Genomic DNA, 25,402 nt, shown 5'->3' with positions numbered 1-25,402 from the left:
GAAAAGCTTTTCTTCACCGTAGAGCATTACCAAACATTCTGCAATGCAGGGGGTTGGGCTCTGGGATCGGAGTGGGGCTGGCAAAACCAATGGTGAATGGCGAGACATTGCTCACCAGCACCAACCCTTATGAAAGGAAAATATATTGTGATATATTGTAATATATTATTTTCCCTTTTTATTTTCTAATATATTATATATTTGAATACATTTAATAATATATTAATGATACATATATTATATAATATATTGGATCGATACCAAATTTTGCAGTATCGCCCACCACTAGTTTTTTCCAACCTGCGGGTCCCGCTTTTATGAAATTATTTGGCAAGCCCCAGCCCGCGCCCCGCAAATAAAGTAAAAATTTTTGTCCTGCCCGACCCGCCCCATGCATCAGGGACATCACGGAAGTTAACATTGCTACTTAGACCTTCGTATCGTAACCTTATCAATATAGGCTATAGCTAATTGCACTATGATGGTTCGTTCGTGAACAAATCTTTTAGGTGAATGAATCGTTCTCGTTTACGTAATCCACTGACCATAGACAGTAAAAGACTCATTTCTCATTCAGTGAAGTTCCTCCCACAGCAGCGTGCGAGCGCAGTACTATTAGCAGCACATGCGCAGCTCGTGAACAGCTCTGTGAACTGTTTCATCCTGTCAAAATGAGTTACTCAAGATGTGACGGAGCATGTGACTTGTTGAATATAGTGAATGAATATGATCTTCTCGTAGGTGAAAGAGTTGAATGAACTGATACATCTTGTTCATGAATGAAATGAATGAGAGTATATACGGGGTCAGTCGGCCAAGCATATAAGTCTCAAACAGCAATCAGCAGATACAAAGTGCAGTTATTGGTGCACATACACTTGTTTTCATATTTGGAACACAGAACATAACTCCATGTTTAATCCCGCTAAAACCTTGTGCTTTGTTAATCTGAACAATTTATTTATACTATTTATTTAACGCAATCATGCACACACTTAAATAAAGCCAAATTAGTTTTTGTCACAAGTAAATACGTTTGTCATAACACATAAGACACTCTTTTTCGCCAACTGCTGGTGTATTTGTGTAATATGAAGAAATGGACAAACTGAAAATTAACAAATCACTAGAAAGAATCAAAATTTCCACCACTAAATTCCATGCAACATAAATGGATTTTTTTAATTTTAGTTTTTAGTGACCCGCCCCAACCTGTCCAGCAATAAAGTGCCAATTTCTTAACCCGCCCCAACCCAACGCGGGTTATGAGACGACCCCGCATCACTAGTACTGTGAAAAAACGTGAAGTGACTGGACTCTACTGAAGTACTGAACTACAGAGCTCATGCAAAAATCCACATCTTTTTAATCAGATGCGTTTTAAACTGCAGCCTTCTCACCCCTGATTGTCAAAGTTGTCGACAATATCAACTAATCGTTTCAGCTCTATCCAACAGGAGAAGGAGATACTCAGGACGATCCATATGAAAACCAAAAGAAACACTTACAAAAATGGAATATAAACAGGAATACAAATGCCACTTAACTTCTTATTTTTGTGTTTCGGTAATCTATAACACTTGTTTCTGGGTAGTTAAGAAGGAGCACACGATAAAGATGAAGATTCAGTGATAATGCATTTAAAGAAATCCCAGAAGAAGGGTAACAAGCTCACAACAACATCAATATTGGACAAACTAAAAGAGAAACAGAGTAACTTAAACACAGTCCAAATGAAGATAATTAAGACACACCTGAATATAATGACATAATTAGATATGAGGGAAAACTAGGTCAAGGAACACATGAGGGGAGAAAAAGAAAATTAACTAAATCCATGTGGTGCCACACACACACAAACTTTTACACACAAACACCTATAAACTGGTGTGATTGTAACACAGCAAATGTCAAGTAAAATCAATAATTCAACCACAATGTAGTAAAAAAAGTGGATGGCAAGCACTCTAACTCAACCACTCACACACACTGGCTGACACACACTCACAGACACACACACAAACACACATACATAATTACACAAACTCAAATGAATTGGTATGGTTATAACCGTATAGTGAAAATGAGTCAGAAGTCTGAAATAAGAGGTTGAAATCAGATCAGACCCAGAAGGATTAAACTCTCTTAAAGAATTCCTGCTCATTTTTGTTACATTTTTAAAATAATATTAATGCTTTGTGTAACAAACTGCTTTCACTGTGTTTAGGTTTGACTGAGGTAATAATAATTCAAAAACTGACATCTCATATCAACATTAATATGTATGTGTATATAGGTGCATTTCTATTCATTTGAATGTCATGGAAAATTTCATTTATTTTAGTAATTCAACTTAAATTGTGAAATTGTGTATTAAATAAATTAAATGAACACAGACTTAAAGCTGCGGTAGGGAACTTTTGACGCTCTAGCGGTTAATAAACAGAACTGCTTGCATCTTGCGGAAGAACATCGTAGCCGGAACTACTTCTCTCTGTTTATGTCTATGAAGAATCACAAAGGTACTGGGTTACTCCGCCGCGGTACCCCCGAAGCAATCTAAAATAGTTCGAATATAAACACTTATTATAGGTGCACCCCTAGTGATTCAGGACAAGCTAAAAACATGGTTTGGAAAATGGATTCATGGTGTACTCGCTTATTATATAAATTTTTCTACATTTTGAACACAAACAAAGTTACGGACCGCAGCTCTGATTGGTTGATTTCTTACCGGGAGCGGTCTGTAACTGCAAATGGCAATAGGACCACTGGGAGGAGCCAGAGGAGCTTGATTTTTACACAGATTGTTTGTCTCATATTCTACTGTCAGGACATAATGACAGGTTTAACAAATATGTAAAAAATATATATTTACAAAAGTTACCTACTGCAGCTTTAAGTGGTTTAAGTCTTTGGTTCTTTTAATTGTGATGGTTTTGGCTCACATTTAACAAAAGCCTACCAATTCACTAGCTCAACAAATTAGAATACTTTATAAGACCAATAAAAAAAAAAAAAATGTTCATTTACTGTACATGTACTCAATGCTCGGTATTGGCTCCTTCTGCTTTAATTACTGCCTCAATTTCGGCGTGGCATGGAGGTATTCAGTATGTGGCACTGCCAAGGTGGTCTGGAAGCCCAGGTTTCTTTGACTGGCCTTCAGCTCATCTGAATTTTTTGGTCTCTTGTTTTTAAATTTTCCTATTGACAATACCCCATAGATTCTCTATGGGGTTCAGGTCTGGTGAGTTTGCTGGCAAGTCGAGCACACCAACACCATGGTCATTTGACCAACTTTTGGTGCTTTTGGCAGTGTGGGTAGAAATCAGCATCTTCAAAAAGCTGGTCAGTAGAAGGAAGCATGAAGTGCTCCAAAATGTCTTGGTAAACAGGTGTAGTGACTTTGGTTTTCAAAAAACACAATGAAACACATGACATTGCACCCCAAAACATCACAGACTGTGTAAACTTAACACTGGACTTCAAGCAACTTGTGCTATGAGCTTTTCCACCCTTCCTCCAGACTCTTGGACCTTGGTTTTCAAATGAAATACAAAACGTGCTATCATCGGAAAAAAAAGGCCTTTGGACCACAGGGCAAAATTCCAATTCTTCTTCTCCTAAGCCCAGGTAAGATGACTCTGACATTGTCTGTGGTTCAGCAAATTCCTTGACACGTCTGTGTGTGGAGGCTCTTGATGCCTTGACCCCAGCCTCAGTCCATTCCTTGTGAAGTTCACTCAAAATCTTGAATCGATTTTGCTTGACAATTTTCATAAGGCTGCGGTTCTCTCTGTTGGTTGTGCATCTTTTTCTTCCACACTTTTTCCTTCCACTCAACTTTCTGTTATGAGACCACCAGCTTCTTTGGCAATTCATGTTTGCGGCTTACCCTCCTTATAAGGGTGTCCATGATTGTCTTCAGGACAACTGTCAGATCAGCAGTCTTCCCCATGATTGTATATCCTAGAGAACCAAAATGGGACACCATTTTGAAGTCCCCGGAAACCTTTGCAGGTTTTTTGAATTGATAAGCTTATTGGCATATTACCATATTCTCATTTGTTGAGTGAATTGGTGGGTTTTTGTTAAATGACAAAATAATCACAATTAAAATAACGAAAGAATTAAACTATTTCAGTCTGTATGCATTGAATTTATGTAATACACAAATTTCTCAATTCGAGTTGAATTACTGAAATGAACTTTTCCATGACATTCTCATTTATTGAGATGCACCTGTATATATACAAAAAGCCCTATTCGGACAAGACTAGTTTTCTAAACTACGTTTGAGTTTCGATTCTTACCATCTGACGTTTGAGATTTTCATGTACCAATTCAGACGGGACTAACATCTCCGTGTTTATTACAGAGGTGGGAGGGTCTGATTTGTGCATCTGGGCGTCACAGAGATCACGCACTCTGTATGCGTGCATTGCATTCATTCAGAATGATTGCCATTAGTATTTCACAATAAATACTAAATGGCTAGTAGTTATAGCAAAACCATGTTAATGTGTGGTTCCTTTAGTTTAACTTGTTTTCCTTTTTTTGTGTGTGTAGTAGGCTAAACCTTCCGTATGTTTAATTTTCATAAAGGTACATATGTAATTCAAACATTATGTAACTGAGTGCATAAATGAACGTGAGTAACTTTACCAGATGCTGATACTACAATAGCCGGTATTTACATTTTACGTGATCTTGCTCTTGGTTTTATTATTTGTATTATTTTTTATTATTATTTATTTGCCGATAAGCAAATATATCAAACATGCGCGTGGTAAGAGCATCTACGGTAATTCACATTGGCCAAAATACACAAGGAGACGCGTTGTGAAATAAAATATCACCGGCAATCACAGACATTCGCATTCGAAAGGGATTAGTTTTCTCAGAGGATCACTGAGTTTGCTGAAACACAGTAGGTAATTTGCTCTGGAATTATCACAGAGGTTGTGTGAGAAAAACACAGACGTGGCAGATTCGGACGGCATAAAAATCACCAAGTACGTCTGAGAAACGCAGATTTCTTTAACGACCCCGTGTAAGACTAGTCCCGTCCGAATAGGGCTTTTGAGAATGTCTTGACATACATTCAAGTCAACAACTCACAGATTTTCTTGATTGCTTAAACAATTCATGAAACAATTTACCCTCTTCTCACAACTATAAACACAATCTCAAAATCTAAAAACTATACACCAGCTTGCACAAACTTCTAGGTTAAAACCACATATTCTTTTCAAAAACATATTCTCTTCAGTCAGAATCAAACTTTGACCTCAGATAATGAATAAACCTAACAAATACACAGACTACCCCACTGCCTAGAAAACACCAGTAAGATTAATTCAAAACACTGTTGCTAAAATCTCTTATTCGTTATCAGGAATAAATGGAACATTCCAAACTTTCCAAAAAAGGGGTAAAGAACTGTGTATGACCTTAGTATACTGCAAAATATAGCTTACTCTCAGTTACAATACAATAAAAAAAATAATAAAATAAAATAAAAAACCTCTGCATCACGTCTCTGGGCAGGATCCGGCCACATACCTGTACCTTCATCCACATCACAGAAAATGTTTTCTTTTGCAAGGCAGCGGAGAAAATATGCTCTGTTTTGTATATCCAGCCTTGGATTGACTCTACAGCAGAGTTATCGCAGGCCTCTTCTATTGCTTGCTAAATGTTTACCCATTCGTCAAGTCAAGTCAAGTCACCTTTATTTATATAGCACTTTAAACAAAAAAGATTGCATCAAAGCAATTGGACAACATTAATTAGGAAAACAGTGTGTCAATAAAGCAAAATTACAGTTAAAGGCAGTTCATCATTGAATTCAGTGATGTCATCAACTCAGTTCAGTTTAAATAGTATCTGTGCAATCATTTGCAATCAAGTCAACGATATCGCTGTAGATGAAGTGTCCCCAACTAAGAAAGCCAGAGGCGACAGCAAAACTCTATCAGTGACAGAATGGAGAAAAAACCTTGGGAGAAACCAGGCTCAGTCACAGAGGCAGTTCTCCTCTGACCAGGTGAAACCAGAAATTCAATTCCAGGCTGCAACAAAGTCAGATTGTGCATAAGAATCATCTATTTCCTGTGGTGTTGTCCTTGCTCATCGGAGACAAAGTCTTTACAGGGGATCTGTATCTGGGGCTCTAGTTTTCCTGGTCTCCGTTGTCTTTCAGGGCTGTAGAGGAACAACACCTTCTCCAGACAAAGAGGGAACTGGTCCATCTTTCAAGAATAATCTTTGTGCGAATCCGGCATTAAACTGATTTAAATTGAGAAAGTTGTCCTCAGCAAAAGTTGCTGCACATAGTTTTACATGTGGATTATAATTTTCCGAGTTAAACATAAATTGTAACCATTAATCTCCAAGTACAGCGTCCCTGGGAAGCCCAAACAAAGATTATTGGACTCAGAGATTAAAATAACAGCATTTCAACGACATGGCGACAAACACAAATCTCCGTCAGAGCGCAACAAGGCCACGCCCCCCTTTTTGTGAATTCATGGGGACGGAGGTTAGTCAAAAAACTGTTTTAGTGACATCATTACTGCAGGAACTAGAGGGCTGTAGTCCAAACCGGTCATTTTTTGTAGGCGAATTCTGTTAAATAAAATATCTCGCTTGGCATTGAACTTTGAGCTTTAGAATTTTACAGATATTATATATACTCTAACAACAACATTACACACTAACTAAAGTTTAAAACAAGGAATCACTAAGAAGGGGACCTTTAAAGATGGTGACGCGTCCACACGCAGCAGCTTCTCTCTGTCCCGACAGAACGGTGTTTTTGTGTTTTTTGTCTTGTGAGTCACAGTGTTTTTGTACGTCGTCATCGCACCTACCTGTCTGTAAGCACATACAGTCGCAAGTTTCTGCTTGATGTCAGCAGAACCGCATTTTTACAGTTAAACTCTGCGCAAGCGGAACAGCTGCGGGATCTCTGTCTGCTACGGAGGCCTTCACCATCACGGACCCCCAATACTGTATCTCGCCCACAGCGGAGGTGCCACAAGCGGTGTGAGAGGAAGCAGAAGAGGGGTAAGCGCGGAGGTATAATGGCTAACCCACACAAGCCATCTATCCCCACCATCGTACTGGCCAACGTACGCTCGTTGGACAATAAACTGGACTACATTCGATTACTACGTTCAACTCAGAGGACTGTAAGAGACTGTTGTGCTTTTTTTTCAAGGAAACATGGCTCAGCAAAAGCTTTCCAGACTGCGCTATTCAGCTCGACCAGCTAACATGCTATCGAGCGGACAGAGCTCTCATCACGGGAGGAAAAACCAGCGGCGGCGGGCTTTGTGATCACATCAATTACGCGTGGTGCCACAATGCTGTTGTGATCTGCAAACACTGATCATTCCTGGTGGAGTTTATGATTATTAAGTGCTGGCCGTTCTATCTGCGGAGGGAATATACTGCTATACTGCTCATTTCGGTGTACATTCCCCCGTTCAACATTATCAGCAACATGAACGAAGCACTAAATGAACTGTACCAGGACATCAGTGAGCAGCAGACAGCACACCCCGATGCTTTTCTCATCATAGCTGGGGATTTCAACCATGCTGACCTAAAGAGTGTGTTGCCAAAAATACACCACCACATTAACTTTCCAAACTGAGGTAATAACATCTTGGACTTTGTTTACACCACACAGAGAGTAGCTTACAAACCCCATCACCAACCTCCACCCCCCCCCCCCCCCCCTTGGAGCCTCCGATCACATCACTGTCATGCTAATGCCTGCATACAGACCGCTCATTAAAGTCGCCAAATCAGTTCAAAAACAGATTCAAGTGTGGCCAGAAGGATCATCAGAAGTTCTTCAAGACTGCTTCAACACAACTGACTGGGACATGTTTAAGCAGGCTGCCACATGCAATAAGACCACTGACCTCCAGGAGTACTCGGAGACTGTCACTGCCTACATAAAAAAGTGTATTGATGATGTAACAGTCACAAAAACCATCACTGTCCGGGCCAGTCAGAAGCTGTGGATGACAGGGGAGGTCTACAGACTCCCGAAGACATGGAATACTACCTTCAAAGCTGGAGATGAGGTGGGTCTGAGAACAGCCAGGGCCAACCTGTCCCCCAGCATTAGACAGGCTAAGAGACAGCGCTCCAGGAGGATAGCTCATCAATTCAGTGTCAGCAGAGACACTAGGAACCTGTGGCAGGGGATACAGACCATTACGGACTACAAGCCCCCACCACGGACCTGTGACAACAACATCTCTCTGCTGAATGAGCTGAACAACTTCTTCGCTCGCTTTGAGCAACAAAACAGGACCACTGCACAGAAGACTCCACCTCCTACCGGCAACCAGGTGATGACGCTGACCCCAGACAGTGTGAGGAGATCCTTCAGCAAGATCAATGCACGCAAAGCTCTGGGTCCTGACAACATCTCTGAGCGCGTACTGAGAGACTGTGCAGCAGAACTCACTGATGTCTTCACAGACATTTTCAACATCTCACTGAGTCAGGCTGTTGTTCCCACATGCTTCAAAACTACCACCATCATTCTAGTTCCGAAGAAGCCATCTCGATCCTGCTTCAATGAATACCGTCCTGTTGCACTTACTCCCATCCTCATGAAGTGCTTTGAACGGCTAGTCATGCACCACATCAAGTCTTTTTTATTTTATTATATGTCTTTTTTACATTCCCTTATTGTATAGTTGTATGTTTGATCTAGATTTTTAGGCTTTAATGTTAATGTTATCTCTGTGCACCGGGGGGTCTGAGAGTAAAGCAATTTCGATTCTCTGTATGCATGTACTGTACATGTGGAAAAATTGACAATAAAGCAGACTTGACTTGTCTAAACTATGAGCGTAGATGCCATTCTTCTAATGATGTAGCATGTACATCAGGTGTTATGAGAAGTGCTCCCGGTTCCAGTTTACCTAATTAATGCAGAATATTAATCCTTTAACAGATTTGGATATTAGAAGCCTATTAGTGTGTTATGTGTAAGCCAGGTAAAAGAGATTATAATGTAAAAGAGGAGGATTATAATGTAACAAGAGCTCATTCATATACTGAGGTGCTAAGCCATTCAGGGCTTTATAAGTAATAAGCAAGATTTCAGTCTATACAATCTATACAATCTATACAAGTCTATACAATGTTTGATAGGGAGCCAGTGCAGTGTTGACAGGACCAGGCTAATATGGTCATACATCTTGGTTCTAGCAAGAACTCTAGTTGCTGCATTTTGGACTAGCTGTAGTTTGTTTACTAAGCATGCAGAACAACCACCCAATAAAGCATTACGATGATCTAACCTTGAGGTCATAAATGCATGGATTAACATTCCTGCATTTGACATTGAGAGCATCGTCTGTAATTTAGATATATTTTTGAGATGGAAAAATGCAGTTTTACGAATGCTAGAAACATAGCTTTCTAAGGAAAAATTGCTATCAAATAGCACACCTAGGTTCCTAACTGATGACAAAGAATTGACAGAGCAGCCATGAAGTCTTAGACAGCATTCTAGGTTATTACATGCGGAGTTTTTAGGTTCTATAATTAACACCTGTTTTTTTTTTTCTGAATTTAGCAGGAAGAAATTACTTGTCATTCAGTTTTTTATATCGACTATGAATTCTGTTTGTTTTGCACATTTGTATGTTTCGCTGGGCTGCGAAGAAATATAGAGCTGAGTATCATTAGCATAACAGTGAAAGCTATCTCATATGGGTAACATGTAAAGCGTTAAGAGTAACGGTCCTAGTACTGTGCTTTGAGGTACTACATACTGCACTTGTGATCGATATGATACCTCTTCATTCACTGCTACGAATTGATGGCGGTCATGTAAATACGATTTAAACCATGCTAATGCACTTCCATTAATGCCAACAAAGTTTTCTAGTCTATGCAAAAGAATGTTGTGGTCAATAGTGTCGAATACAGCACTAAGATCCAATAGCACTAATAGAGAGATACAACCATAATTAGTTGATGGCCTGTGTAATGAGCTGCATAATGAGCCATTCAGTCAGGTGTGTGACTGAGAAGGTGTCAGGGGATAAACGACAGGAAGCAAATTGCAAGTAACAAGATTTATTAATATAACGATGAGTAATATGGAAGCATATGGGTAGCGATATTCCATTTGGAATGTAATATGCAAAATGACAATGCAATATGTAAAATGGCAATGCATTTCTGTATTTACATTTAGATTTTCCAATACATTTGTGCAACGTTTGGTGCAAAATGAAAATGAAAATTAAATTACATAATTTTCGTTTGCCATTTCACACACTAGTTTTAATAAGTAAAATGAATACTAATTTTGACGCTTTATAAGTTGCAAAATTAAAACGAAAATTTATTACAGAAATGATTAGATATGTATAACATGTTCAAGCAATGTGCACATTGAAAATGCATTCCGAGAAGATCACGTCTCCACCCCCTCGCGCCACGTCAATCACTGCGTGAACAAAGCATGGCTTGCAGAAGGTCAAGAGACTCAATACTCAAGAAGAGGATTCAAGTGAGATAACATGGACAAGACCGTTGTTCAGTGTACTTTTTGATCATTTCGGTTTATGGCTTCAATATTTCATTCGCACTTGTGGGCGGGGCTGAAATGCTGCTTTCATCTGATTGGTCGAATCGCTCCGCCTACAGCTCGGTCTTTTCATTTTTTTCAGACAGAATAAGAGTCAGTGCAAGTGAAGCACTGTAATGTCTGACACCACTGCTCACTGTTAATTAGCATAATATTTGAATCAGATGTAGCTGGGCACATAATTTGTGCTGCAGAGACCTGCAAATTATTTCTAGGTTGTAGTATTGTGTGAATATTGTCCCACTGATAAAGACAAATAAGTGCAAAGTGCAAATAGTTCTGTCTCTTTGGTTAAAAGTGAAGTGGAAATAAAAATCAATAATAGATATTTTAAGTCATAAGGCACTAGGTATGTGAGTGTGACATTAATAAATAATTGTGAAAATTAATATAGTTACATTTCTTAAATAAATTAGTAATATTCGTTTTATTACATACTAAATTGAATGATGTTTCTCTTTGTGGTCTTCTTTTTCAGGCTTGAGAAAGACAACATATATTTACCGTATTTTCCAAACTTCTCTTTCCAAATAATTTAATGCGGTCTCTTTGCAAGCAGCAGCACAAATTATGTGCCCAGCTACATCTGATTCAAATATTATACTAATTAACAGTGAGTGGTATTCATACATTACAGTGCTTCACTCGCACTGACTCTTATTCTGCCTTAAAGAATAAAAAGACCGAGCTGAAGGCAGAGCAATTCGACCAATCAGATGAAAGCAGCGTTTCAGCTCCGCCCACAAGTGCAAATGAAATATTGATGCCATGAACAGAAAGGATCAAAAAGTACACTGAACAACTGTCTTGTCCATGTTCTCTCACTTGAATCCTCTTCTTGAATATTGAGTCTCTTAACCTTCTGCAAGCCACGCTTTGTGGGGCTTCCACCTTGTTCAGGCAGTGATTGACGTGGCGCGAGGGGGTGGAGACGTGATCTGCTCGGAATGCATTTTCAATGTAAACATTGAATTTTGCTACGTTCATTGCGGGACTTTGAATGAAAATGCAATCGTGCAAAGTGTCTTGACTGTGAGTGTTAATGCAATTAAGAAAAATAGCATTTGAATGATAATTTTGCCACAATTTTTGCTTGAACATGTTATACATATCTAATCATTTCTGTAATGCGTTAAGATTGTAAGGCGTTAAAATAAGTATTCATTTTACATATTAAAACTAGTGTGTGAAATGGCAAATGAAAATTATGTAATTAAATTTTCATTTTCATTTTGCACCATACATTGCACAAATGTATTGGAAAATGTAAATATAAATACAGAAATGCATTGCCATTTTACATATTGCATTGTCATTTTACATATTACATTCCAAATTGAATATCGCTACCCATATGCTTCCATAGAGTAAGGCTGGATTGATGGTGGGTGGTGCAGGGACTACAATGGCAGCACAGGTCGGTGAGTTGGTGAGTAGAGGGCATTGGTGAGGGATGATGAAAGGACCCGGTGATGATGACGACATACTCCATTGAACAGGAACAAACACACAAGAAGAATTGCTGAGCAGTAGCTAAACAGACATGAAGCACGGACGACCTCAAACAATGATCTGACAAAAAAAGATGAAAGACAGGGCATTAAATAGGCAGTTAGAATTGGGTGCAGCGGTAACACCCACATGAAACAATCAACATGACATAACATGAGACGAACAGGAAACAATGCATTCATTAATGCTGAAAAGAGCTGAGAATATTTTTTTCAGAGTTTTTTTTTTATAAATTGAAAGAACAGCATTGTAACATTTATCGTATTCATCATTTTTATTTACTGTGTGTGATAAATAAAAGTTTTAATTTCTATATATACTGACTCCGAGCTTTTCAATGGTATAGTGTATGTTGTTACACTTGGAGTAAAACTGGAGTAATGATGCTGAAAATTTTGATTTGATCACAGGTTTAAATTAAATTGTAAAATATATTCAAATAGAAAGCAGTTATTTTAAATAGTAAAAATTCTTTATTTCTTAAAATTCAAAATAAGTTACTGCTTTAGCAAACTGGTATTGAAACTACATTATTATTGTGATGGTCACTGATGCTAGTAGTACAGTAGAACATTTAGATTATGTGAATGAAACTTTATTACTTGATTATGCATTTAGTCAGGAATTATAGTTTGGAAAAAGTCTAATAAGTCTAAAAGTCTAAGTCTAGTAAAATGTGTGCACGTTATGTAAAACATTTACATTTAATCATTTAGCAGACGCTTTTATCCAAAGCGACTTACAAATGAGAACAATAGAAGCAGTCAGGTCAACAAGAGAACAACAACAGTACACAAGTGCCATGACAAGTCTCAGTTAGTCTAGTATAAAACGCATAGCCAGGTATGTTTTTTTTTTTTTATTAAATGAAAAAGACAAGAAAAGGAAAAGTACTGGTGTTAGTAGGTTAAGTGCAGGCGAAAAAGATGAGTCTTTAGATGTTTCTTGAAAATGAGTAAAGACTCAGCTGTACGAATTGAGATTGGGAGGTCATTCCATCAGCTGGGCACAGTCCAGGAAAAGGTCCGTGAGAGTGATTTTGAATTTCTTTGGGATGGCACCACAAGGCGTTGTTCACTTGCAGAGCGCAAACTTCTGGAGAGCACATAGGATTTAACCAGTGAGTTTAGGTAAGTTGGTGCCGTGCCAGTGGTCATCTTGTAGGCAAGCATCAGTACCTTGAATTTGATGCGAGCAGCTACTGGTAGCCAGTGTAACCTGATGAGGAGAGGAGTATCATGAGCTTTTTTTGGCTCATTAAAGACAACCCTCGCTGCTGCATTCTGGATCATTTGCAGAGGTTTGACAGTACATGCAGGAAGGCCCGCCAGGAGAGCATTACAATAGTCCAGTCTGGAGAGAACAAGAGCTTGGACAAGAAGTTGGGTTGCTCGCTCTGACAGGAAGGGTCTAATCTTCCTAATGTTGTATAAGGCAAACCTGCAGGACCAGGTCGTTGTAGCAATGTGGTCAATGAAGCTTAATTGATGATCCATCACAACTCCTAGGTTTCTGGCTGTCCTCGAAGGAGTTATGGTTGACGAGCACAGCTGTATAGAGAAGTTGTGATGAATCAATGGGTTAGCTGGAATCACCAGGAGTTCAGTCTTTGTAAGGTTAAGCTGAAGGTGATGGTCATTCATCCAGCTAGAAATGTCACTCAGACAGGCTGAAATGCGAGCAGCTACCGTCGGGTCATCTGGCTGGAATGAGAAGTAGAGTTGGGTGTCATCAGCATAGCAGTGATAAGAAAAGCCATGCTTCTGAATGACAGATCCTAAAGATGTCATGTAGATGGAGAAGAGAAGTGGTCCAAGTACTGAGCCTTGAGGAACCCCAGTAGCAAGGTGGTGTGACTTTGAAACATCACCCCTCCAAGACACACTGAAGGATCTGTCAGAGAGGTAGGACTTTACCCACAGGAGAGCAGTTCCGGAGATGCCCATCGTTCTGAGGGTGGACAGGAGAATCTGGTGATTAACAGTGTCAAAATCAGCAGACCGGTCCAGTAAGATGAGTACCGAGGATTTTGAAGCTGCTTTTGCTAGTCGCAGGGCTTCAGTAACCAAGAGCAGAGCAGTCTCAGTTGAGTGGCCACTTTTGAAGCCAGATTGGTTGCTTTCCAGGAGGTTGTTCTGTCCAAGGAACATAGAAAGCTGGTTGAACACAGCTCGCTCAAGTGTCTTTGCAATGAATGGAAGAAGGGATACCGGTCTGTAGTTTTCAAGAAGCGCTGGATTTAGAGATGGTTTCTTGAGCATTGGGCTTACCCGAGCCTGCTTGAATGCTAAGAGAAATGTTCCAGAGTGAAGAGAGTTGTCCTCAGTCTGTGGTGTGGAGAATTGGTCACTGATGGATCTTGTCTTATTTGTGAAGAAAGCTGAAAAGTATTCCACTGTAAGAGTTGATGGAGGAGGTGGAGGCGGCGGATTAAGAAGAGAAGAGAAAGTCTTGAAGAGTGTCTGAGCGTCACAGCAGCTGTTAATTTTGTTGTGGTAGTAGGATGTTTTAGCTGTGAAGACATTTGCAGAGAAGGAAGAGAGGAGAGATTGATACACACTGAGGTCCGTAGAGTTTTTTGATTTCATCCATTTCCTCTCTGCAGCCCTGAGTGTAGAGCGATGTTCACGGAGAACCTCAGACAGCCAGGGGGCAGATGGGGCAGTGCGTGCTGGTCTAGACAACAGTGGGCAAAAGTTGTCCAAGCAAGATGTTAAAGTGGAGCAAAGAGTGTCCTTAGCACTGTTCGTGTCCAGAGGGACATGGCATAGGTTTGTCAGACAGGCCTTCCTGCGACATACATAGCGTGCTCTCCGAGTATTAGTAGTGATAGTAGAGATCTGAAAGCACATAGTGACTACAAGTGTAAGATATATTTGAGAGGCTATACAAAAAGTAAAGAAAGAGAAAAGCAATACTCAAGTGCCCTGTCGGTGTCCTTGCTCGGTGGAGTTGCGCAGGTAGAGTCGATTGTCTTTACACTCGTCGGTCTTTACACGAGGAGGGTTCACACGAGGGTTGTCGCGACCGCTGCCGCGGTGAAACCTAGTGCTTTGTATTAGCCTGATTACCTGTGATTGAAGTCAGCTGGACACGCCTCGCTATTTAGCAGATCGAAACCAGGCAGTCCCGCGATAGGCAAACTCAAAACCAATCGCCACTTTCAGCACGTATTAACCAGAGTAAGACACACACAATTTAAACCCAAAAATTTTCCTAGCAATGATGATCAAACACTAGTCTGATGAGAAAACAAGACAAAACACTCACAAGCTGCTGTCCTTCTATGTTGCTCGACTGTTTCTTCTGACAAGTGCTTTCCAAACAGCTAATTAAGTACTTTCACTGGCTTTGGCCACGCCTCGCTATTTAGCAGATCGAAACCAGGCAGTCCCGCGATAGGCAAACGTAAAACCAAGCACCACTTTCAGCACGTATTAACCAGGGTAAGACACACACAATTTAAATCCAAAAACTTTCCTAGCAATGATGATCACACACTAGTCTGATGAGAATACAAGACAAAACACTCACAAGCTGCTGTCCTTCTATGTTGCTCGACTGTTTCTTCTCTTATATTCTTGTACTAAAACATAGTACAAGTATATAAATAAATAAAAGATACTTATTCATGTTTATGATCTCTGATGAATAAAGCTCTTCATTCTTTTCTGAGAAAATCCGAAACTCATTTCCTGAGGTAATCCTCAGCACATCTTCTTGGGGTGAATTGTGTCTTATTCCTCCTCAGCACAAAGCAAACAGTAAAATTAAGGAAAAAAAAAACTGGAAGAACAGTCTCGCAGCTTTGTTTTCTGTATGGGTGTTTAGAAGCCGCAAGCTTCATGTGAAACATTATAATCTCAATAGCGCGTTCAGCGCATAGGTGTGGTCGCATTAGAGATAATGAAGGAAGACGTGAAAAATGGACATCCCGTTGTTTTCATATGGATTACTTTATCACAGAATATTTGTTTTTGGTAGCACTAGCACAAAAAAGTAGACATGTCAGGCTTTCTATAGATATCGCTCTCATGTCTCTCTGTTGAGTATTCACTGAGTTACAGTTCATTTTATTGACGCCTTTCTAAATGAAGATCACTGCAGACCAAGGCTGCAAACAGTGCACCTTGTTTGTTTATTTTATAAATGCACAAAAAACGTTTTGTTGTTATTATGTGTGTATACAAATAAAAGTAAACCCTTTACAGATTTAATTGATGAATTGCTCTTGTATTGCTGGACGATCAAAACTGAAATAGTAATTTAAGTTCTTTTCGAGGTTATCAGGAGAAAATGCCTCATAACGCGTATATGCGGGAACAACTCCAGAGGGTTAAAAAAGTCTGTATGGTGCTCTGATGGCCTGTATACAGTAGCCCGTACAAATTTCATAGGGGATTTATCATTAACATTTGTTTCTCTGAATAATGTTATATGAAGCACCATTACTTCAAACGAGTTATACTTGAAGCCTGCCCTCTGAGAAATCCTGAAAACATTGTTATAAATTGAAGCAACACATCCCCCTTTGCCTTTTGGACGTGGCTCATGTTTATAACAGTTATCTTGGGGGGTAGACTCATTTAAAATAATGTTATCATCAGGTTTTAGCCAGGTTTCTCTCAAACAGAGCACATCTAGATTATGATCAGTTATCATATTATTTACAAAAAGAGCTTTTGTAGAAAAGGACCTGATATTCAATAAACCAAGCTTTATCATTTGTTTATTAGTATTCCATCTGTCTTTTATTTGTTGAACCTCTATTAAATTGTTATGTTTAAATTGGTTTGGACGTTTTTTGTATTTTCTAGTTTGGGGAACAGTCAGTCTCTAGATGTGCTGAGAATGAACTAGGGTTTGGTATCGTTTTTTTTTTTTTTTTTTTTTTTTTTTCTCGACCTGTGCCATTTCAATACTTTTAAAACAGTACTGGTGCCTAAGCGTGCCTGAACCGATATTTAAAAATTATGGATAACATTAAAGAACATTAAAAATATTTAAAATAAATCTTAGAGAATATACTAGGGATGCACTGAGCCCCTGTACCCATACTCCTTAAAATGGCCTGATACCAAATGCTGATACCACACAGCATGTGATAAGTGCCATATTCAGACAAAGAAACACTGAAAACAGAACAACAGACAGCAGAAGGTCTAGAGATTAAGGAAGTCTACAATGTATATGTTTGCAATGAATATAATGTTAAACATTATGTATTATGTTTTTTTTCTGAATTGTTAAAACACATTACTTGAAACCATCACAAATTTTCTCAAAACCTTAAACACAAATCCAAATACTCAAACTAAATTCAAGAAACCTTTCACAAGACTTTTTACATCAAAATCTAACAATCACTGCAAAACCATTTCACCTGTACTCAAAATCAAATGGTGCTCTCATTTCACACATTCAAAACAAAAGAAAAATAGAATAAACACTACAGAGCATTCATTAGACACTACAGAGAAAAATGGATAACACTGCATCCAGAACATTACAAAAAAAAAGTTATGTCTCATATGCATATTTACTCTGTGCTTGAGTCCAGCCCAAGAACTTTGTCCACATCACAAGTTATTTATTTGTTATTTTTTGCTAGACAAAGAGAGAAAAAAAACGATCCTTGATAATACTCTCTATACCTTACTCTTTCTCTCCTCATCCTCTTTCTCCCTTCCTGCATGTACTCTTATTCCTCTCCTTCTTAGATTGTTTCCATCTTTTGTTTGCATCATCATATAGTCACCTATGCCACTTGTGCACTCTAAACTGGCTCATATTTTGTACAGTTGGTTTGATCACATCATTAGAAACAAGTGTGAACAATGTTGAATCGCTGTGTGTAAATGATGCCAACTGTGCATTAGTTTTGTTTAACTTTTGCTGCTTTTGTTTAGCATTTTGCTGCACAAATGTATCAAAGTTTGATAAGTGTTTTAAGTGAATGAGAATGTGTTTAGAGTTTTGCAATAAGGAATGAATGAGACTTATTAAATAGAGCCTAAGGTTTACCAGAAAGAGTGTTTTATTAAACAAATTGGTTTAAGCTAGTGAGAACTTGGTTCAGAGATTGGGGTTCAGTGCTTTAGCTATTCAGAAAAACTGTAACGCCTGTAAAGCTGATGTGCATGAACTGATAAGCAAAGCATGTGAATATGCCTTTCTCACAGACATCAAAGACATCACTGGAAATGTTGTAGTTAGGTCGGATATGTCAAAAAAAAGTAAATATGTAAAAGTAAAACAATGCACAAGTTACTTAATTGTAGGGAGGAGGAGAGAGCAAGAGAGCAGTGTTGCCAACTTAGAAATTTTGTTGGTAGATTTAGCAACTTTACAGATTACCTTAGCAATTTTTTTTTTTTTCAAAAACACCTAGCAACAAATTTAGCTCTTTTTTAACTTTTATTTGGCAAATTTGAGCAACATTTGATAAGTGACTCAATCAATAAAAAGACACATTTTCCATCTAAATCAGAAAAAAAAGAAAACCAAAGATGCCTATCAGTACACACATAGCATGAATTAAGTCAACTGCTATTTGCAATTGTCAATAGTAATTAGGTGTGTTCTACTTAAAGTGGCGCTGCACAGACCGATCAGTATATGACATCATCAAAGTACAGTGAGAGCTAGATTGCAGACGGATATGCATGATTTCGAATTGCTTTCGCTCTGCTTGGATGTCAAACACTGATTGGTCTGCACAGTGCTGCTTCAAGTCGAACACACTTATTATGATACACCTTGTTAGTAGCTTGTACCTGTAATTGGTGATCAGTGATTTAGAAAAATGGAAAATGTAGTAATTGCCCAGGACTTTATTTGTTATCCATGTGACCCTGTAACCCAAAATCACAAAATACAATGTGTAATTTAAAATGTATAAAAGGAAACCTATGAAAAATCAATATGGAAAATAATTTCATAAAGTAGACTATTTTTTTACAGACAGTGTAGCATACTAATAAACTACTAATATGCTGCTTAAAACTATAACTGTTCAAAATGTGTAGTTTTACTAGTTTACTAGCTAATAAAAAAATGAAACTGTAATTGTTCAAAATGTTTTTATTAGCAATGACCATATTTACAACTGCAGTTTCTTGGTTCTCTGTCACAAGACGTTATCTGCCTTCCTCAGGCAGTCGCCTCTCAGTACTGCAAAAATACAGTAGACTACATATAAGAACTAGTAATACTGAGCAACAAATCAATTTGACAGTTATGAGTTTAAGGAATCCACTCACGTTTAGTTGAATTCCTTGGGCAATTTCCCACATGGTCAACTTGTGTTGCCCGTATTTCGTCAGGACCAAATGTTCTTTGGACCCTTTCTCTTCCCTTTCCTCTGTGTCTCTCGCCTCTTTCTGCTCTTACACCATTAGGGTCCATTTTCCAAAGAAAATTATCACCTGAGGTCATTTTTATATAACTGAGATTCTGATAGGTGTGTCCTCAATTTTGCTACTTAGTTTTTTTTCCCTTGCTCTCACCAGGTGGCGCTAATCTGCATTAAAAAAAAAATTATCTGAAAGGCCTAGTCTCTGTTTTAATCTGAAATACTGCAGTAATTGAAAACTAATATTTTTTCCCTAATTATTTGCATAAATATTAATTAGTACCATAAAATTATCTCATAACACATAACACATCATAAAGAATATTATATATTTTTGTGTTGAATATATACTGTAGTACAGAATGTAGTGCTAGTGCACTTCATTCTTCATTCTGCAACAATTATTGTGTAAAATGAGTGTGACATTTTTTTTTTTTAGTGTGGAACATGGAGGGGAGATCAGGATTACAGCAGGACCACAGAAATGTAGGTCACACACACACACACAAAGAAACCATCATTTCATTTCTTTGAATAGTGCCAATACACAGCAAAATCCCCAGTGTTAATTTAACACTCCCCAGTGTTAATTTAACACTCTGAGTGTGGACTCATATAAACACTGAAGCAGTGTTAAAAGTAACACTGAAGCAGAGTTGAAGTTAATGAGATAATTAAGTAGTTAATTGAGTTATGATTAAGCATTATTGAAGACACCTGATGTTAACAAGCAGAATCACAAATGAGAAAAATCACAATTTGTGTATCACCATTATAGTGTTCAGTGTTTGCTTTAGCTGGGATCTTGGCTTGTAACTTTTTACTTTTAAAGTTTGTTTGTCAAACCAAGAGCAAAAATCATCGCGTGTTGATGATTATGTTTTAATGTAATCGTTGTTTGACATGAATCACTCAACTCCTTTACAGTCTTTTCTCAAAGTAAAACTTCCATTATTGATTGTCACAGCTTTGATTCCACAATGAAAAAATCTGTATTTTCTATACATTTTGTAGGCATCTCTTGCAAGTGATTCTGATTTTTTTTTTTTATTAAAGAATTCTAATTTTAGGCACACACAGATAACAATAATCAACGTATGAATCTCAACAACGGTGACAAACAACATATTCAGATAAACAGACCTCTGAACATCACAAAACTAGATACAAAAAATTAACATAAAAACAGCAAAAATAAAATAAAGTTAGAATAAAAAGTTAAAAAGACAGTTCAGCTCATAATTTATTCATGCCGCAATGCATGATGGGAGCCATGGATGAGTTTTTATTGGCTACAACATGCTTTTTTGATGGTCACCGTTGTTGTGATGCTCACGCTGATTCCTGATGTCTGTGTGTCCAAGCAAAAGATTACTTTTTTTTACGTAGAACTAACTATTAAAAACATGTCATACTATGTCATAAATGTTGGGTTGCTTACTTTTCTTTTTCACTTAATTTATGTATGCAGTAAAGAAACTTAAACTCAGGCATTCAGGTCACTCTATAACAAATAGCTCAAATCACAATCAATGGCACACATGATTGCCTTTGCTGTGGTCTGTCTGTATGATATAATTCAGTCACCACAGTCACATAAAATCTAAATATAATAACTGAAGGGTCAAGATCCCAACTAAAGCAAACATTGAACACTATAATGGTGATACACAAATTGTGATTTTCTCGTTTGGTGATTCTGCTTGTTTACATCAGGTGTCTTCAATAATGGTCAATCATAACTCAATTAACTTCTTAATTATCTCATTAACTTCAACTCTGCTTCAGTGTTACTTTTAACACTGCTTTAGTGTTTATATGAGTCCACACTCAAGAGTGTTAAATTAACACTGGGGATATTGCTGTGTAGTTTGGAGGTCAAACAGAAACCTACATATAAACTGTTATAGAATAATTATTTTTATTGTGTTATAAATTTTACAATTTCTCTTCTTGTGTTCAGATGCATGTCATCTCACACTGAATCCAAACACAGCAAACACTCATCTCACTCTGACCAAGAGGAACAGAAAGGTGACACATGTGTCACAGAAGCAACCGTATCCTGATCATTCAGAGAGGTTTGATGAATGGTGTCAGGTTCTGTGTAGAGAGAGTCTGACTGGACGCTGTTACTGGGAGGCTGAATGGAGCGGAATGTGGGGAGCTGATATATCAGTGGCATACAAAGGAATCAGAAGGAAAGGAGAAAGTGATGACTGTTTGTTTGGATGCAATAAAAGTTCCTGGAGTCTGAACTGTTTTAATAACGGTTTCTCTGTCAAACACAATAATAAGACCACAGTCATATCTGTCCCCTCATGTCATTTAAAAAGAGTAGGAGTGTATCTAGACTGGGCGGCTGGCACTCTGTCCTTCTACAGCGTCTCTGACACACACACACTCACTCACTTACACACATTCAACACCACATTCACTGAACCCCTCTATGCTGGGTTTGGTTTTTATAATATTAATACCTCAGTGTCTCTGTGTGAGATTAAACGTCTTCCTGTGTAAAACAACTAATACATACAGTATCATACATTCATACTATCTCTATCTGTAACTCACACAAACAATTTCTCTCTTTTAATTTAAAAACACACATGTTAACTTAAGTCTAAATGAGACACACCACAGGCTCCTGTTGTGTTTTGGTAAAGACATTTGAATGCGGCTCAACAGGAGTTTTGTCTTTCTGAGTCTCTGAGCACCACCTAGAGGAAGATTTAGTTTCTCGCTCACAGGAAACAGTTCTTAGCCACCACTTGGTCAAAGCTCATCTTCTTAACACACTTGATTACAAATGTTAAAGGCTTTGGTGTTCATCTTACACTCCTTGTGCACAGATGAAGTCTCTTCCGGATCACTCTTTCTCTCTGTCTCACAAACACAGTCAAACTGATTGTTAAAAAAAGTAGATAATATGGATCAAACTCATGTCAGATTTAGTCTTTGAAGAGCTCAACATTATTATGGGCTGTTATTTTAACCTTGAATTATGTATTTTACCCTGTTGCTTCCTAATACTAAAAAGCAAATTAATAGAAAATCATAAACTATACAATTAATCAACAATCATTATTATTGTGATTTACAAGTCTGTTTTCTATTACATTTTTTTTTCTTTCATTGTTTTATCAAACAATATATAATATTAACTTAATTCTTAATTTGTATTAATATATACTTAATTTATACTTTTACTTAATTTGTCATATTTATTATAAACATTTACAAATCTAGTAATTGTACTGTTTCATAAAAAATTAAGTGATGTGAAAAATTAAAGTTTTCTTTCTTTCTTTCTTTGCTACACTGTAAAAAATGATTTGTTGAGTCAACTAAAAATACTTTGTTACCCCACTGCCTAAATTTTTTGTTATCTTGACAACATATTTCTTGTTGAAACAAATTCCCATTATAGTGGAATAAGTCCAGGCAACAAATTTAAATTGACTTGATTATTATTTCCTAGTCCAGTCAATCCAATCATGTGTCAACTTTTTTTTTTTTTTTTTGGGATCAATAAACATAAGCTAATGTTACCCCACTGCGTTAATTTTTTAAATAGCGATGACAAAACAGCAATCCCTTTTTTTCATTGCATCTGAAAATGACTTTGTGCAGCACAATCTCTTTGTGCGCTCTGGCGCAGAACCTGCCTCCTGCACTGCACAGCTGTTGATGATTTCAAAATGTTTGATATAAAGGTTTGCTGTCACATTTTATACAGGAATTGTTCATTTAAAAAATTGAAATATATTGTTATTTGTATGCTAACATGCAATCAAGGTCTTCAGTTACTATACAAGATACAAGTTCATTAAGGCTATTTAACATGCACTCTGACATTTTACCGTTTCATCTTATAAACTCCTTGATATTTTAAAGTCAGTTTAATAGTATTGAAATTCAAGTTTAATCTAGTATAAAAAAGGTTTTAATAGCTTAAATTATTTCTATGAATTAATAATTTGTTATCATGACTTTTTCTTCATGTCATTTTTTAGGAGCTTGTATTTTTTTTCCATTTCGGAAACCAAGCACACACTTTTTTTATTTTTTTAATCTATTATTCACTCACATATCTCCAACAAGGTTTTTTGTTGTTGTTGTTGTTGTTGTTGTTTTTTTTGTTTTTTTGAGGAAGGTGCCAAAAGGAGTCAAAATATAGTTACATCATCATTAGAGTTGCCAACTAACTTCAGAAATGGAAAATAAGGACTAATTGAGATCCTTTCTTTTATTATTTATTTATACTGTTTATTCTGGTAGAAAATAAGTGTTTATTCTTAAAAAACAATAAGGTACAGAATAAAGGGACGATCAAAGTACTTGTAATGAACCATACTATATAGGCCTATATCTGCCTACAGTTAAAAAGTTATCATATTTTTTTTGCTTCACCCAATTATGTAGGCTACATTTATTCTAAAAAAATAAATAATAATAAAAAAAAATTATGCTAAATTATAGAATTGTGGTAGTAATGTAGGTGAAGATACTGTTAAATTACAAATGGCATGGGATTTTAAAGCATAATAACTGAAGGTCTATGAAACGTTAGTCATCTAGTTTTTTTTTTAAATAATCGCACTTATAGTTTTGAACTAGAATATTATTTCTACCATATTGCCTGTGAATAAATTAAATGCATACTTTTAAATTAAAGACCACTTAGAGAGAACAGGTTGCTTCTGGTTTTTGGATTTGAACTTCAATATAATGAGGTCCAAGTTTAAGAATAGCCTACATTAGTTTTTGTCTCTCTATTTAACAGCATTAAATATAGCGTTTCAGCGTCAGTTCAGGCAGGCCACGTAGTCAAGCTCTGCTGTCAGCTGATACCCAGATCTAACAGCTGATCTGATCGCTAAAGCACTCAATTGGTCCGTTCAAACAGGGCGCCCTATTTAAGTGCATTTGCAGTCTGCTGCTTGGCTGCTTCCACTGCATTGCTTGCAAAGCGCAGCTTTTGTTTGCAAACAATGAGATTACTCTTATTTTTTGCTGTACTCACCCAACTGCTGACCATGTCTACCACCGGCGCAAATGATGAAGACCAATGGCAAATTGAATCCATTGAAGAATCCCAGCAACAAATAAGTCAAGCAGAAGAAGTCATTCAAGACGAAAGCAACGCTTCTATCCGTCGAGCTCACGTCTGGCGAGTAAATCATATAGTCCTTTCAGCATCATTGACTGGCCACTGCCGAAGTTACTGGAAACCTTGTATAGACACGATATCCCGGCACCGACCGGAGCTACGCATAAAGAACTGTTTGCTTTGCTTTGTGAAAAAGTTTACGTTCCAGCAGCAGATTTTCCTCCTCCTCCTCCTTTCTCCGGCAGGAAACAGGCGCAGAAGAGAAAGAATATTGACCCAGCTTCCATTCCGACTGATGTTGCACCCAAGCGGGCAGGTGGTTCAGCGGTCACAAACCGAGCAGTCAACTCTTCTTCAGTTCAAAGCAACGACCCAGTATTGTCCGCATTGTCCAGCATTTAGTGTTCGCTCTCCGACATGAACTCCAGAATTCAGGCTTTGGAGTCCGGTTCAACATTAAAATCCTCTGCAAATCCTCTCTCCTCTCACCCGTCTTCTGAGAACTCCTCATCGGCTACGGCGTCGGCGAGGCTGTCCATGGTGCAGGACGATGACGTCATCAATTCCGGGACTATACCCCGAAGAACGATGGGAAGTGCAGTTCCAGTGTCTACAGGCTCTCCATTCTTTCCGCTGGCTGCTGCGATTTCTCATCAGTTGAGAAGCCAAATCGTTGCAGGTAATGATGTTAATCTTGTGAAAATATTGCTGTGCTCCGAAATGAGTGAGAAACGTGTTGTTGACTGCGGCGATGTATCTGTTATGCTTAAAGACAGCGATGCCT

At 37.8% G+C, this 25,402-nt stretch overlaps 1 pseudogene; it reads left to right on the top strand.

Moving 5' to 3' along the window:
• LOC113096474 (NACHT, LRR and PYD domains-containing protein 3-like) overlaps nt 1-22,636 on the top strand; it is a 37,008-nt pseudogene extending 14,372 nt beyond the window's left edge.
• Nucleotides 22,637-25,402: the final 2,766 nt, after the last annotated feature.

This window comes from Carassius auratus, unplaced genomic scaffold (assembly GCF_003368295.1).
Source record: "Carassius auratus strain Wakin unplaced genomic scaffold, ASM336829v1 scaf_tig00215941, whole genome shotgun sequence".
NCBI lineage: Eukaryota > Metazoa > Chordata > Actinopteri > Cypriniformes > Cyprinidae > Carassius > Carassius auratus.
The sequence above is the reverse complement of the archived record's forward strand: the minus strand, read 5'-3'. Positions and strand labels throughout refer to the sequence as shown.